The sequence below is a fragment of the Lemur catta genome, unplaced genomic scaffold (genome assembly GCF_020740605.2).
Source record: "Lemur catta isolate mLemCat1 unplaced genomic scaffold, mLemCat1.pri scaffold_53_ctg1, whole genome shotgun sequence".
Classification (NCBI taxonomy): Eukaryota; Metazoa; Chordata; class Mammalia; order Primates; family Lemuridae; genus Lemur; species Lemur catta.
In genome coordinates this window covers 1,179,086-1,193,904 of record NW_025423858.1, presented here as the reverse complement: position 1 = coordinate 1,193,904, position 14,819 = coordinate 1,179,086, and positions in this window count along the sequence as shown.

Here is a 14,819-nt window from a genome sequence, read left to right as displayed (position 1 = left end):
AACACATGTCATGTTAGCAAAGGCAGAGGATGGTTAATTTTGATTACTTAACACAATAATCTATTAACTGTGTACTAACTGCCCCAGTGTGGCAGTTTCTCTGTTATCCAAGGTTTTCTACATTCTTAGATCAATCAAAGGATTCATTTGTTTGGACTGTGCGTTGCAACCACCAGAACAATTTTCTCCATATGGTGTTTTTATTTTAAAACCCTAGGGATATTTAATCTTGGCCGTGTTTTCAAATAAAATTGATTTTTTACTCATGCTCTGCACAATTTCAGTAGAAAGACATTTTTTATCCTTGCTTTTTTCAAGACTTGAGGACATGTGTGTGAAAAGTGAGTTTCTTTTATTCTACAGCCTCATCGCTCAGGAAACAAATCTTTGAAAGAGCTAAATTGTCACAACTCCAAACAGATAGGAAAACAACTAACAGGTTTTCCTCTGAGAATTCTTTATTATCTAATCTTAATGAGAGATCGATGTTTAGAAATTAATAGTTAAAGAGCTAAAGAGTAAAGCATTATAAAGTAATTTTTGAAAACAGTTAAAGTGAGGCCTAAGGTTTTATCTTGGCAAGAAGTATTGAGCTGGCAAAAAACTGCGAAAGTGTCTTTGCCTCCCCTCTGCCCACCTCCTTCAGCCCCGTCCCCACCGCCTGGATAAAGAGACCCACAGGCCTGTTAAGGAATGAGAGACCTCTATTGATTAAGCTTTGATTGATTGATTGATTAAGTACCGGGGACTCTTGCCTGTCTCTTCCACACTGTTCCACAGGGCTCTTTGGCTGCTCTGTGTTTTAGGTTTCTTTAACAGCAGGAGCTGAGTTTAATGTTCAATTTCCCATGTTTAAAAATTATTATTTTTCTTCATTCATGCCTCATTAACTTCAGTAAAATTGGGAACTGGGACAGTGGCTGCAAATATCCGTGGGCAAGTCGTACCAGCAGCTGATGACGTATTAATTAGATGTACAGTTGGTGGAGAGAGAGCAAGTGGAGGGGAGACAGAGACACGGAGGGACAGAGAGAGACAGGGACAGGGACTGAGAGTGAAAGGAAGAGGAGAAAATCAGGAGGTATATTTTCTTTTATCTCCTGGACTTTAAAAATCTATTACAATTAAAAATTGTAAATTAAAAAAAGCCTCAAAATATTAAGAAGACCATCTCTGAAAATAGTCTGTTAACCGTGATCTATTCCACAAATACTGGCTTCCTGCCCCTATGGGGAGGCCCCACGCAGCGTCCACCGTGGGGACAGGTCTGGACACTCTGGGCATCTCTGGGACAGGACGGTGCCTGAGATCCCCGAGAGGGATGAAGTCATCAGGGCCCGAAACTGACTGTCGCTGTCCTAATGGGGCATCATCGCTGTGCCCCTTATCATCCAGCCTGCCTTTGTCTTCTGCTGGCTTTGACAACTCAGCTCCCTTGGAGGACGGTTTGACTGCTTACACTTAAATTCTTCCTCGGGAAGTTTATTTTCCAATCTCCTTTGGAAAATTTGATTATTTAAATAAAATAGTCCAGTAGCTTTACATTTAGAAATACATGCTTTACACTGTTTCATGGTCCCCATCCGCACGATTACGTGGTTACCATGAAGAATACAATGAAAATATCCCACAATAGACACACGGGGTGAATGCTCACCCCACTTATCACTCCATCAAGATTATTAGGCACCACAGTATCCTAAGAGGGCAAGCATACTAAATACTCGTGAGTACTTATTGTTTACAGAATTTTTAGAAATAATAAAGCACATAGGATAAGATGCATACAGTCAAATGTCAAAAGCCTGGTTTCTCAGATGTGCACAGAGAGCTAACCAGCAACAGTTCTAAAATAAATACTTTTAAAGGACACATCACAGGTTTTTACATTTACACCAACTTCTAGCTCCTTTCCCACCTGCAACATATAAAACCCCATCTTAATTGCCAATAGGACTGAGTTCATAATCAATCACACTTGTCTTTCTAATACGGGCACTTTAGCCATTTGAAAAAGAAATCCAAGCTATGGCGAACTCTGGCAAGTGAGCAAAATGAAAGCAAAGGACGGAGGCATCGTGTTACTCACCGTGCTGTGCACCGCACGTCCCTCTGGGGTCTAGGCGAGCGCACTACGAGGTCTCTGTCGGACGCAGACCTGCCTTTCTGACTCTGAATCAAACAGTAACTCAGTGGTTTGAGCATAAACACGTATCTTGAAAGGTTAATCCGCCCATACACAGGGAAACCCCTTTTTAAAGAAAATCACTCTGCTGCCAAGAGGCTGTTAATATTCAGCGCTCAGATACGAACACGACTCAGATAAAAGACTCACAGCCTGTGTGAGAGACCACAGAGGATTCCCTGGGTCTCTGTGCTGCAATGGAAACACAAGAAAACAATCCCCGGCTTCAGGCTACTACAGGAAACCCACCTGCCCACTTAGTGGAAAAGTTATATGAGCTTCATAGGCCAAAACACACCAACATAGATTTAGAATTAGTCTAATTTACTGTAAGGACCTCAGAGGTCACGCACTCATTTCTAGGAATCTTCCTGTGTTTCGCCTTCCTATTTCTTTCCCTGCGAGAGCTAGAGCCAGGTCACCATCTCAACAGGCCCCCTTGAAAGGAATTTAGAAATCAGCCCGTTACCTTTTAAACAGTTGCTGAGTGTTTTCTTGCTTAGAGGGGAAACTGTATTTATAGTCTCTGTGTTGCTTCACTAGCACCATAAAATCAGGGATTAGGTGTATTTTTCTTGTCATACTAGAAAACTGTCTGAAAATCTCCCCAAAGTAATAAATTCGTACCAGTTCAGGAACAAAATGTTAGCTGACAAAGTGGCCGATAGTGATTGTTATTGGTTATTCACGCCACTTGTTTATTTTGGAGCATTCCTTTTCCAGAGAGGCCTGGTGAGTAGCAGGCCAGCACATTGGTGACGTGGGGCAGACGGATGGCTACCGTGTGCTCTACCAGAGCTCTGATCACAGCAGAGGTGGCTACTTCAGAAAAGCAGACTGACACTGCTAGTTAGCCAACGACGGTCCGTCCTCTTCTGTGATTCCACTTCCACACAAACACACTCTGGGAAGTCAAGAAATCTCAAAGGAAACTTTAACATTGTGGTTTTTTTTTTATTACAAAATGTTATAAGCATCAGTCCTGGGTGCTGAAGTCATGAGGGTTTGTGATATTTTTCTTTATGCTTTTCTGTATTTTCAAAAATTTTCAAGAGCAAAAATAGTCCATAACACAATGTAGCTTGCACATGCAATCAACTGAAAAAAAAAAAAATCAAAACAGAACTTAGAAAATAAACAGTTGGTACTTACCCTGAGCTATTAAAGTTTGATAGGAAAATACAACATCCATTTGACACGAAAATATCAATCATTGTTTCAAGATCTTCTCAAGTATTTTCAATATGGCTCTTTAAAAGTCTTTTGAATTTACACAAAATGATATTTACCCTATTAGTTTCTTTCCGGTGAGAAAAATAATAGCTTAATGTTGCACAAGAATATGCCATTTTGTGTCATATCAAAAGAGCAAGGGGAAATTCATCAGCCAACAGCAAGAAGGTTGAAAGTTAAGCCATCCTTACAGGCTGAAATCTTTAGGCCTAAATAATAACTTCCTTTTCTGAAAGTACTTTTAATATTACGGAGTGCTATGCAAATGCACAGTGTGATCACCGTTATTAGAACTGACATGTTCCCAGAGTGTGCTGAGGGCCATCTCACCTCAAGCCACGCGTCTTTATTTGATGATCGCATTGAAAAGGTGCAGGGAAATCACAGAGGCGTATTTCAGAGTCTGCCTATCCAGGCAGTAAGGTTGTTTCCATTAAAAACTGTGGGATGGGGCTGGGCGCGGTGGCTCACGCCTATAATCCCAGCACTCTGGGAAGCTGAGGTAGGAGGATCACTCAAGGTCAGAAGTTCGAGATCAGCCTGAGCAAGAGCGAGATACCGTCTCTACTAAAAATAGAAATTATCTGGCCAACTAAAAAATATATATAGAAAAAATTAGCTGAGCATGGTGGCGCATGCCTGTAGTCTCAGCTACTCGGGAGGCTGAGGCAGGAGGATCGCTTGAGCCCAGGAGTCTGAGGTTGCTGTGAGCGAGGCTGACACCACGGCACTCACTCTAGCCCGGGCGACAGAGTGAGACTCTGTCTCAGAAAACAAACAAACAAACAAACAAGCAAACAAACAAAAAACCTGTGGGATGGAAATAACCATGCCGGTCAGTGGGATGTGGACCAAGACACCACTTCTGTTCACCGCGTAGAAATGGTGCTGGTGAAGGGGGAGAGTCTCTAAAACAGCGGGGCCGACCCTATTATCACTGCTTCCCACCATTCGGGGTGTAAAGGGGAGCAGGACCCTCTGGGCCACCGTGACCTGTGCCCCCGTCACCGGCTCATGGGACACTGGGCTGCTTCTTGCGTCCATCCAACCACTGAGCCTCAACTGTGTGCAGGAACCGGCCGCGTGCCGACTAAATGATTTAAACTGTTCTCCGAAGAGTGTTTTGTTTACAGATTTACCTTCAGGGGAGAATAAGGAAATGAGTTAGAAAAAAAGTTAGTAAAACTGGAAGACCAAGTGCCTGAAGTGATCGATCTGAAATTAATCTCACACGTCTGGGGGTGCGAGCGGCTGAAGGAAGGGGGGGAGGGAGAAAATGAAAGTGGTTTAGTAAGACAAGGCCGTTTTCAGTTGCATCTGGGAAAAAGAAAACAGTCACATTTAATGTTTCCTCTATTCCAGCCAGAGTGTTAAAGAGTCTGAGATAAGGAAGTTGCCAGGCTTCCTTGGGCCTGGGAAAGGGCAGGCCCAGCTTGTGTGTAGCCATGAGCTGGACACGTCGCTCAACGGTGAGTCCCCTTGGACCTTGGGGTGTCTCGTGAGTCGGCGACCGCAGGGCTGGGCCAGGTGACGGCCAGGAGCGTCCACACCTGCTTCCTGGAGCGATGCCAGGCACTCCCCTCTCTGCCACGGACTCGGGGTCCTTCCCGCTCAGCTCCCCGTACCCAGACTCCAAACCACGAGTGACAAATGGGGGCTGAGCGGAGGTAATGAACGTGCTTGTCACAGTCGGGGAATTTACTTTCAAAGCCTTTGCCCTCATAAAGTTTTTCTTAAAAGTGTGATAAAGCCAACCTGGCAATGTTTGTCCCGTTCAAGTAGTTTCCTCGGGAGGTGTTCCAACTAGATGCCGTCTGTGAGGTGACAGCTTTCTGTGGCTTGGTGACATTCAACAGCCCTGCAGAGTCACTGAGGAGGGAGGCCCTGGCCTCTTGCCAGACTTTGCTCCACGCTGTTTTGCTGAGAGTCAAACTGGGGAGCATATTCCCATTACAGCCTCAGAGCCTCACCTGTAACATTACTGCAAGGACAGAGATGGCTGTGCCAGGGCTGGATTTCAAACTGGAAGGGCGATACTTTGGGCATTTGCTCTACTGTTTCCTAGCCCAGTGTGTTAGGAGAAAACCTCGGTGTTCACTTGGGCCTTTCACTGTCATAAAAAAGAATGGCGTTCTTTTTCCTCTCAGATTCAAACTCCCATGACAATTAGAAGTCTGTCTAGCTGATTTCAGTATTTGATGGCTATTATTTTAGAAAAATGGGTAGTTAATGTATTTTTGATGGATTCTCCCCCTTTATTGTGTGTGTGCTTTTTATTTATTTTTTTTAAATTCTAGTACAGACAGCACATGATTTAAACCATGAAAATATCACAGTTCTGCTTTTTCCTAAGGACAGGAACCAACTTTTATTCTGGAAAATTCTGCCAAAAGGAGGATTAATCATGCAAACAATTGGGTCAGCGGATGGGCATAAATCTGCTTTGCGAAGAGGATGAAAGGATGGAGATGAAACGCGGATGTAGATTAAATCAGAAATGCAGCTGTTTGGGACCAAAGTCCAGTTATCACTGCAAGCCAGGCCCCGAAGATGTGTTGGTCTTTACAAGGCAAGTCCAGGTGTTGACAGAGTAGAGAAGCCCTGGGGACTCTTTGACACTCCACCCTTTGCCTTTGACCCTCCCCACAACTGTGCGCCTTCCTGTTTTCAATACACAAGAACATACTTTCTCATCCGACTTCAGGAATCATACCTGTTTTCAACATTAAATCTGCCTCTCATCATTCCTGTCTTACCACCCAAAGAACGTTAACTTAGAAATCAGGCATTTTGGACCAAATTCTGTAAGACTGACATTGAATAATTTAAACATCCTCCATCCATTGGAAAGCAGACTGGGTATTAGAAGCCCTATACACTGTATTTGATGGGACCTCTTTCTATAGCATTGTCTGGTTTTCAACTGAAAAACTAAAATGGAGGCCAGGCGCGGTGGCTCATGCCTGTCATCCTAGCACTCTGGGAGGCTGAGGTGGGAGGATTGTTTGAGCTTAGGAGTTCCAGACCAGCCTGAGCAAGAGCGAGATACTGTCTCTACTAAAAATAGAAAGAAATTATATGGACAGCTAAAAAAAATATATATATAGAAAAATTAGCCGGGCATGGTGGCACATGCCTGTAGTCCCAGCTCCTCGGGAGGCTGAAGCAGGAGGATTGCTTGAGCCCAGGAGTTTGTGGTTGCTGTGAGCTAGGCTGACGTCACGGCACTCTAGCCCGGGCAACAGAGCGAGCCTCTGCCTCAAAAAAAAAAAAAAGAAAAAAACTAAAATGGAAAAATAACTTCTGATATTAAGCTGTGATTTCTACCTTCCATGACCCTCATTTACAGGCTGCTGTTTGCATGTGATATTCAGATCTTAACTCCAACTCTGGTATTGTGGGGTTCATGCGCTCAGAAATAGACAGGAACTTTAGAACTGTGAAAACAGTTACTAAAATGGTTAAGTTTACGGCTATTTTAAGGGAAAGTCATTTACTAAGCTGAAGTTTGGTAGAGGCCCTCACTGTTTTATCCCAAAGGACTCAGAAGATTACATAACAGATGTAAAATTTTACCTCCAGCACATGGAAACTCACAGAATAATTTTAAAGCTTGTATGGAAAGTCATTTTATTCATCTAGGAGAGAAATCTGTTTACAGAAGTTTAATTTAAACCAGTGCATTATTCTCCAGGCATTTGTTCGAACACCCTCATTACACATCAGATTCATTTAACTCCTGGGGGCTTCGGTTCCTTTATCTAAAAACAAGATTGGTGTAGATAATGCTTAAAAGCCCCTTCCAGGCAAAAGAGTCTATAATTTGATATCATCCCAAATAGCAAACAACATATTTCCATTTTGATTGGTTTTTATGGCATGAAATCAATAGTCTTTTTAAGGTACCTATAATAGAATAATTGGGAAAAATATTCCAAAAATATGATTCTTACATTGTTCTACATTGTTCTACTCTGACTTGATGCTACTCACGGAATTATATTAACTAGTTCTGCTATCAAGCAAAGTATCAAAGACCGAAACTGGTTGGACTCCCAGTGCAATTAAAAAGTTATATTCCTGAACGTCAAATTTATTGCGAAGGAGTAATTAAGTCTTAGGAAAAACTATCTTATTGTGTATTTCACTGTGCTGTTAAAATATTTGACATTAAGAAGAATCACTTCAACTTTAAAGAAAATTTTCTCTATTTTACAAAGATGCTAGGATGCCAGAAAGTCAAAGGTAGCCAAAGATCCAAAATAATAATTTTTCTTTAACTTTTTAAATTACAAATGCCAAACATAGAAATTATGCCAAATTTAAGGAGTACAAAACTTTACTATATGAAAAGAAAAAAAAATAGAGAAGCAACTTCTAGTATTAGGCTGTGATTTCCAAAGATGACAATGATTTTCAGAAAATTTGAAAATTTTCCTCTAATTTTTTTCTTCTCTAGTCACATAATAACTGGTATCATACTAAACACAATATTTTGTTACTGGATAAAGCTAATAAGTATTTCTATTGGTAATAATATGTCTAGTTGGGTGAAGCAGAATATCTCATGCAATTTAATAACACAGTCTCTCTTTCATCTACTATGATGCAGAAAGACAATGAAAATGTCATAAATTCAAGAGGCTTTCGTGATCATTCTCTCTGGTTTTTTCAATATAGATATTAAAAATGGTGTAATATAAAGAATAAACACATTTGGACAGAGTTGACTGCAGAATTAAGTTGTTTATAATAAGGTTAGCTTGTACAATTTAATGAAATTATCACTGTTGTATAGCATAACAATAACTATAAATGGAAGCAATTCACATATATGAGTTTGATGATAGTGATGATTGGAAACAATGATTAGTGATGGGTGTAGTGGGTGAACCTGGGGTTCCAGCTACTCAGGAGGCTGCAGAGGGAGGATCACTTGAGTCCAGGAGTTGGAGACCAGCATGGTGATACAGCAAGACCACACCTCAACTGGGAAAGAAAGAAAGAAAGAAAGAAAGAAAGAAAGAAAGAAAGAAAGAAAGAAAGAAAAAGAAAGAAAGAAAGAAAGAAAGAAAGAAAGAAAGAAAGAAAGAAAGGAAGAAAGAAAGAAAGAAGCAAAGGAAGGAAGGAAGAAAGAAAGGAAGAAAGAGAGAGAGACAAAGAGAAAGAGAGAGAGAGAGAGAAAGAAAGACAGGAAAGGGCCAGGTGCGGTGGCTCACACTTGTAATCCCAGCACTCTGGGAGGCCAAGACAGGTGGATCTCTTGAGATTGGGAGTTTGAGACCAGCCTGAGCAAGAGCAAGACCCTGTCTCTACTAAAAATAGAAAGAAATTAGCTAGCCAACCAAAAATATATATAGAAAAAATTAGCCAGGCATGGTGGCGCACACCTGTAGTCCCAGCTACTCAGGAGGCTGAGGCAGGAGGATCGCTTGAGCCCAGGAGTTGGAGGTTGCTGTGAGCGAGGCTGACACCACAACACTCTAGCTCGGCAACAGAGAGAGACTCTGTCTCAAAAAAAATAAAGGACTATAAACTGCTTTTGGCAGCATTGTGTTGGATTTGAGAGAGAGACAGAACAGACCAACTGAGGAACTAGAAAGCAGCTGGTGATGCTGAGGCTGGAGGAGCCGGGTCTCCCCCATAAGGCGTCCTGACACCTACAGCTTCCCACGCGGATCGTAGCCGGCCCGCACCCCTACCTGCGTGGGAGTTTATCTTTCCCAGCTATCACTGTGGGTAGGGTAATAACTACTTTTATAAAAATTACCTTCATGGTTACTGAAAACTGAGGAGGAATACTCCACTAATCATGGGCCGTGACTCATAGTTTAAAGACTTGACTAGTAAGCGCCTGTAAGATTTATTTGAGGCTAAATTTTCTCATCGTACCAAGATTACTTTCATTTCGTTTCATCCACCTCATAGTGGCACTTTCTGGATGAAGCGCTTCCATGAATTCTCCGAATTCAGCGCTTCGAAGAGGCACAGAGAACTCTGACGACGATTTCTTCATGCTTCCTCTAAAAAAAGGAATTTTTTAAAAAAAGTCTCTCAAGATTAACAACTGTATGCAAAAACTCCAAAGTGTTTATAGAGAGTTTAAAAGTAACAGAAGACAGTGAGAAGACAGAAACGAAAATACATAATCCACTTCAGCTGCATGTAAAGTGGATCACGTATCAAGGACAGTTCTAGAACTTTGGGAACTTGGACAAGGCTGTGAGACTCCCATTTTGAGGCATGAAAGAATTAAGAACGGATGATGATTTTGTGGGAAACTTTCTAACTGCTTTTCTAACTATTTCATGTGGGCAATTTCATAAAAGCCTGGTGGTTCACTCTGACACTCTCTCTCTACCTGTCCTTGGAAGGACACGGAAGCTCCCGGGTGTGGGTCTCACAGTGTAAACACTCTTGCTGAGCTTAGAGCCCACCCTGAACACGGCCATGGAAAAACAAACACACTCTCATGTGAACTTCCCCCCACTCTACCCCTTTTTTGTACAAATTTATGCTAAAAAGCTTCATTAAGCTTTTTAAGTACATTATCCTTATGAATAGATTGAGTAAAACATCAATTTCTACAACTTCTAGGAGACAGGGCAAAAATATTTAAAGGAAAATGAGGGGTGGAAATCCTATTAACCAAATTAGGAAGACAAAGGAAATCTGAACACTACAGAAAAAATCATTTCAACAAAAACATTCCAAACCCCATTGTAGTCTATCACTTATTTTTGTTACTATAATCACCATTCTTCAATGATTTAGTGTCAATAAATTATAACTAAAAATCTTGTATTGGCTTAATATTTTGTATTTCAGCTTCTTTCTTAGGGACTGTAAACAAGTGTATTGCCGCTCATGTTTATAGAAGCAGCATGTATAAATGTAGTGTAAATTGTGAACTGTGTGATAATAGCATGGAGTGTGTGTCTGTGCAGAAGGAGTTGTGTACGTAAAAACGCTGTGTGTCTGTTTAATTAAGACTGTTGGCCGGGCGCGGTGGCTAACGCCTGTAATCCCAGCACTCTGGGAGGCCAAGGCGGGAGGATCACTTGAGGTCAGGAGTTCGAGACCAGCCTGAGCAAGAGCGAGACCCCGTCTCTACTAAAAATAGAAAGGAATTAGGCAAACAACTAAAAGTAGAAAAAAATTAGCCAGGCCTGGTGGCACATGCCTGTAGTCCCAGCTACTCGGGAGGCTGAGGCAGGAGGATCGCTTGAGCCCAGGAGTCTGAGGTTGCTGTGAGCGAGGCTGATGCCATGGCACTGTAGCCTGGGCAACAGAGTGAGACTCTGTCTTCAAAAATTAAGTAAATAAATAAATAAATGTTTGCTTTGACTTTTATATCCTTCAAATGTGGTTTTCTTCCAAATTTTTAATAATCATCCTATATTTTTAAACTTTTAATTTACATTTAAGCTTCTTAACTTAATGTACCGCTTAATACACTGGCCTCCTCCTCCAGCCCTGACCCTGCCGGCCCAGCCACCCCCCCAGGCCTCCCTGGGGACTGCCCGGCCGTGCCTGTCTCTCCGGCCCTGCCCAGGGTCCTGGGTTTGCACGTTCGCCCTCTGCCGCCTGCTCACAGCGGCCGCGGATTCCCGCGGACACCAGCGCTTTGCTCTGCCTCTCTCCTTCCCGCGGTTCTCCCTCTCGTGGCTGCTTCCGACACTGACCAAATTGCTCTCCGCTGCAAAGGCGGGAGATTGTTTCACTGCAGGTGGCAGAAATTCAAGCCAAACCAACCTAAATGCAAACCACTGGTTTATGTAATTCACAGTCTCAGAGGTTGCAGGTACTTCAGGCACCATGTGTTCACATCCTTGCTCCCTGCCCAGCCCAGGCTGGCACACACTGGGTATGGCCCCTCTCTTTAAAATACTATGAATATTTATTCTTAAGAAATCTAACCTCTTTTTCTATCCATGCAAATTATGGGAAATGTGGGGTCTTAGGTAAAGAAGAGATTCTCCAGCTTGAAAATCACATTATTGAAATCCCTTCTCATCTCACATGTAATCTCTTCTTCTACTGACAGCTACTTTCAGCTTATACTGACCTTAAAGCTGGATTCAGGACTTCAGCTTTTTCCAGCAGGAATTCTTCCCTGTAGAGCGTAAGTGAGCAACACCAACTTTAATGACTCTGTGGAGGACAATGAGGGAACATGCCTCATACGACACATGGCATCTCACTCCAAAGTGACAAAACATTTTCCTTGCTCTCTCATCTCCATCACCAGGCTGTGGTTCTCCCTCTATCCGCCCTTCCCTGTGAAGTCTCAGCTCTCTCTTCTTCTAAGCAGGTAGCAGAGCTGTCTCTCATCCCGCCAAATCTGTCTCAGGTGCCGGCCAACCTGCAGCCCTGCAGACTCCAAATAGGCTTGTTAAAGCTTTAACTCCATTCTGTTCTGTTCTGAGGAGCATGTTAAAAAAAAAAAAAAATTAACTTCAAAGCTGACTCTTCCCCAAGTAGAAACTCTTGGAATTTGGTTAAGCAATTTTTTTTCTTTGTTATTTACATTTATATTGATGTCTGCAAGTCAACTTCCAAATAGAATTTTTTTTTAATTCCTTGTATAAAACCAAGATATAAATACTTGTTATCTCATTTGAAAAAGAACTTTCAGTTAAGGCTGGTAGACACCTACAATCACTAAGGTACCCAGCTACCCCTGAAGATACAGGCAGGAATCTCATGGAAGCTTTTCCAAACAGCAGCTCTGTATCACAAACAACATGGGGACCTCACATAAACAATGTTTTTCTGCTTTTACTTCAGGAACAACTCTTGAGGCAACAGAGAGCAGTTTTATGATTATATTTTATGGTGATTAGGAAAATAGTTAACTGGGTCAATAGTGAGTAGAATATTCAAGGGTTGGCATGAAAAACGCAGTTTTCTCCCAGCCACAAAGGTGATAGGAGACAGAAAAAGAATTGCTTTTTCTGTGATTCAAGATTTTTACTACGGGAAACAAAACTGGAGGGAAAACTTGTTATATAACTTTGCATATTTTATTAATATTTACCTCTCAGCATAATTTGATAAAAAAGAGTTCAGAGCAAATGAGCAGAAGGATGTGTGTTTGCATGGAATTTAAATTTATAATTAGTGGTCTTTCTGTATCTGGTAAGGATATTTTTAGCCACATTTAGCCTTATTCATGCTGTATCTACTATGTTGTGTGTGTTCCTAAGTCCACACACTACACGTTTACCATAAGAAGGCAAAAATGAAAATCCAGCAGTAGACGGCCATCCCGAGTGGCCGTGACTCCTCTCAGAGGGCCATGCAGGGGAACATAGAGGACCCACAGCTTTTTCAGGGGACAAAACTTGTAGGGCAAGTTCGACAGTTTATAAAAAGTAGTCTTTCAACTTTTTTTCCTGTATTTACACCACATTTCAAACTTTTATCACATTAAGGAGACTTTAATTGCATGTTTGTGTCTGCTAAAAACAAAGCAAGCTGGAAGTGTGGGGGAAACTAAACGCACGTTGGCTATGAGTGGAGTGATGCGTGTCAGGTGTCAGCCAGCCTGCTCACTGAGACTGCACACCAGGCATTCCCAGACTGCGGCAGCCACACTGCCCCTGAGCCCCGCTGTCACCACGTGTGTCAGAATAGAAACGTCACTGTGGTCACGGCGTGGAACACCCACAGGACACAATGCCACAGACATCCTCATTCCTCACTGACAACATAGAAACCCTGACAAGGCCACTTGGATTTACAATTAAAATGGTGGGAGATTAACCTGCTTACCACAAAATGTTCATATAATTTGGAAAGATGTTCATTTTCTAAAATTCACTTTTGTCTGTCTTAAAAAAATTTTTAAGGCCGGCACAGTGGCTCACGCCTGTGATCCTAGCACTCTGGGAGGCCGAGGCGGGAGGATCGCTCGAGGTCAGGAGTTAGAGACCAGCCTGAGCAAGAGCCAGACCCCGTTTCTACTAAAAATAGAAAGAAATTATCTGGCCAATTAAAAATATATATAGAAAAAAAATTAGCCGGGCATGGTGGCACATGCCTGTAGTCCCAGCTACTCGGGAGGCTGAGGCAGGAGGACTGTTTGAGCCCAGGAGTCTGAGGTTGCTGTGAGCTAGGCCGACGCCACGGCACTGTAGCCCGGGCAACAGAGTGAGACTCTGTCTCAAAAAGAAAAAAAAAATATTTAAAAAGTATTGTTAGCGTCTTGGTGTGTCTCCTCTATTCCTTATAACTATAATCAAGTAGAGCTGACAACTCAAATTCTGTAATAGATCAATATAAAGTGCTGTCTGGTTTTCACATAAATGAGCATTATTGAAAGTTCATCTGGGCTGTAAGAGCCATATTTTATTTATGATGGTAAAATCTTGCCACAACTGCTTGGGTGGGGTTTTGCAAAGTCGGGGTTAAAATGCAAGGTTGCATTGTGCGAGGTTAATGAGTCGCCGGCTGGGTCTACGCGTCCTGGAGGCCTAAGGCGAATCCGCTCTGGTTCCAGCTGCAGTTTGGCGCCACCTGGTGGCGACCGTCCCTACAGCTCTGCTCTGTGAAGGGGCATTTCCAGGACAGGCCCAGCAAGTGGGGCGCTGGCCATGTGACCCCCATTGCACTGGCTCCCCGGGGAGAGGGGCCAGCAGGATGCTGAGGATGCAGGAGCTTCTCTTTGCTGTAGCAGCTGCCTCGCTGCACAATCTTGCAGTCCGTGTGACCAGAAACCGTGTGGTTGTGTGTCCCTGCTCACAACCACACAAGCAGGCTCAGAAGTGGATCCTCCAGCCCCGGCCGAGCCTTCTGACCGGTGCAGCCCTGGCTCACTGCGTCCTCCAGAGGGACCCTGGGCCAGGACCTCCCAGCTGAGCTGCCTCTGAATTGTTGAGCACAGAAATTGGGAGAATAAATATGTGTTGTTTTAAGCCACTAAATTTTCAGATAATTTGTCCCATGGAACCTGACAACTGATACAGTACGTCACGCAGAGAAGGAGGGAAAGCCGGGGTAGGAATGAGTTGGTCACTTCTATGGTCACCTGACGCTCCCCCCAGAACCTTCTGAGGAGTCTCAGGAATGTGTGCTTGGACTGTCCCTCCAGGGTGTCACGTGGCCCGTCCTTCACTGGCCAGGCGTGGTCCCGGGTCTCAGGGCTTTGGCATCTCCATGTGCCAGGCAGGGGAGCAGCACGTGGGCTCCGTGGGCTGCCCGGGCCACGCCCTGAGGTCTGTGATGGCCCAAAACGAGACTGTCACATGGTGCTGGTGCACACACAGCTGAAGCTGCTTCCAACCACAGTGACAGTCGTGGACGAGAAATACCTGCTAGAACTACACGTGTCACAAAATACTCCCCATGATTTTCCTTTGCATAAATTTATACTACACTTTCCACGTTCAACATAGCC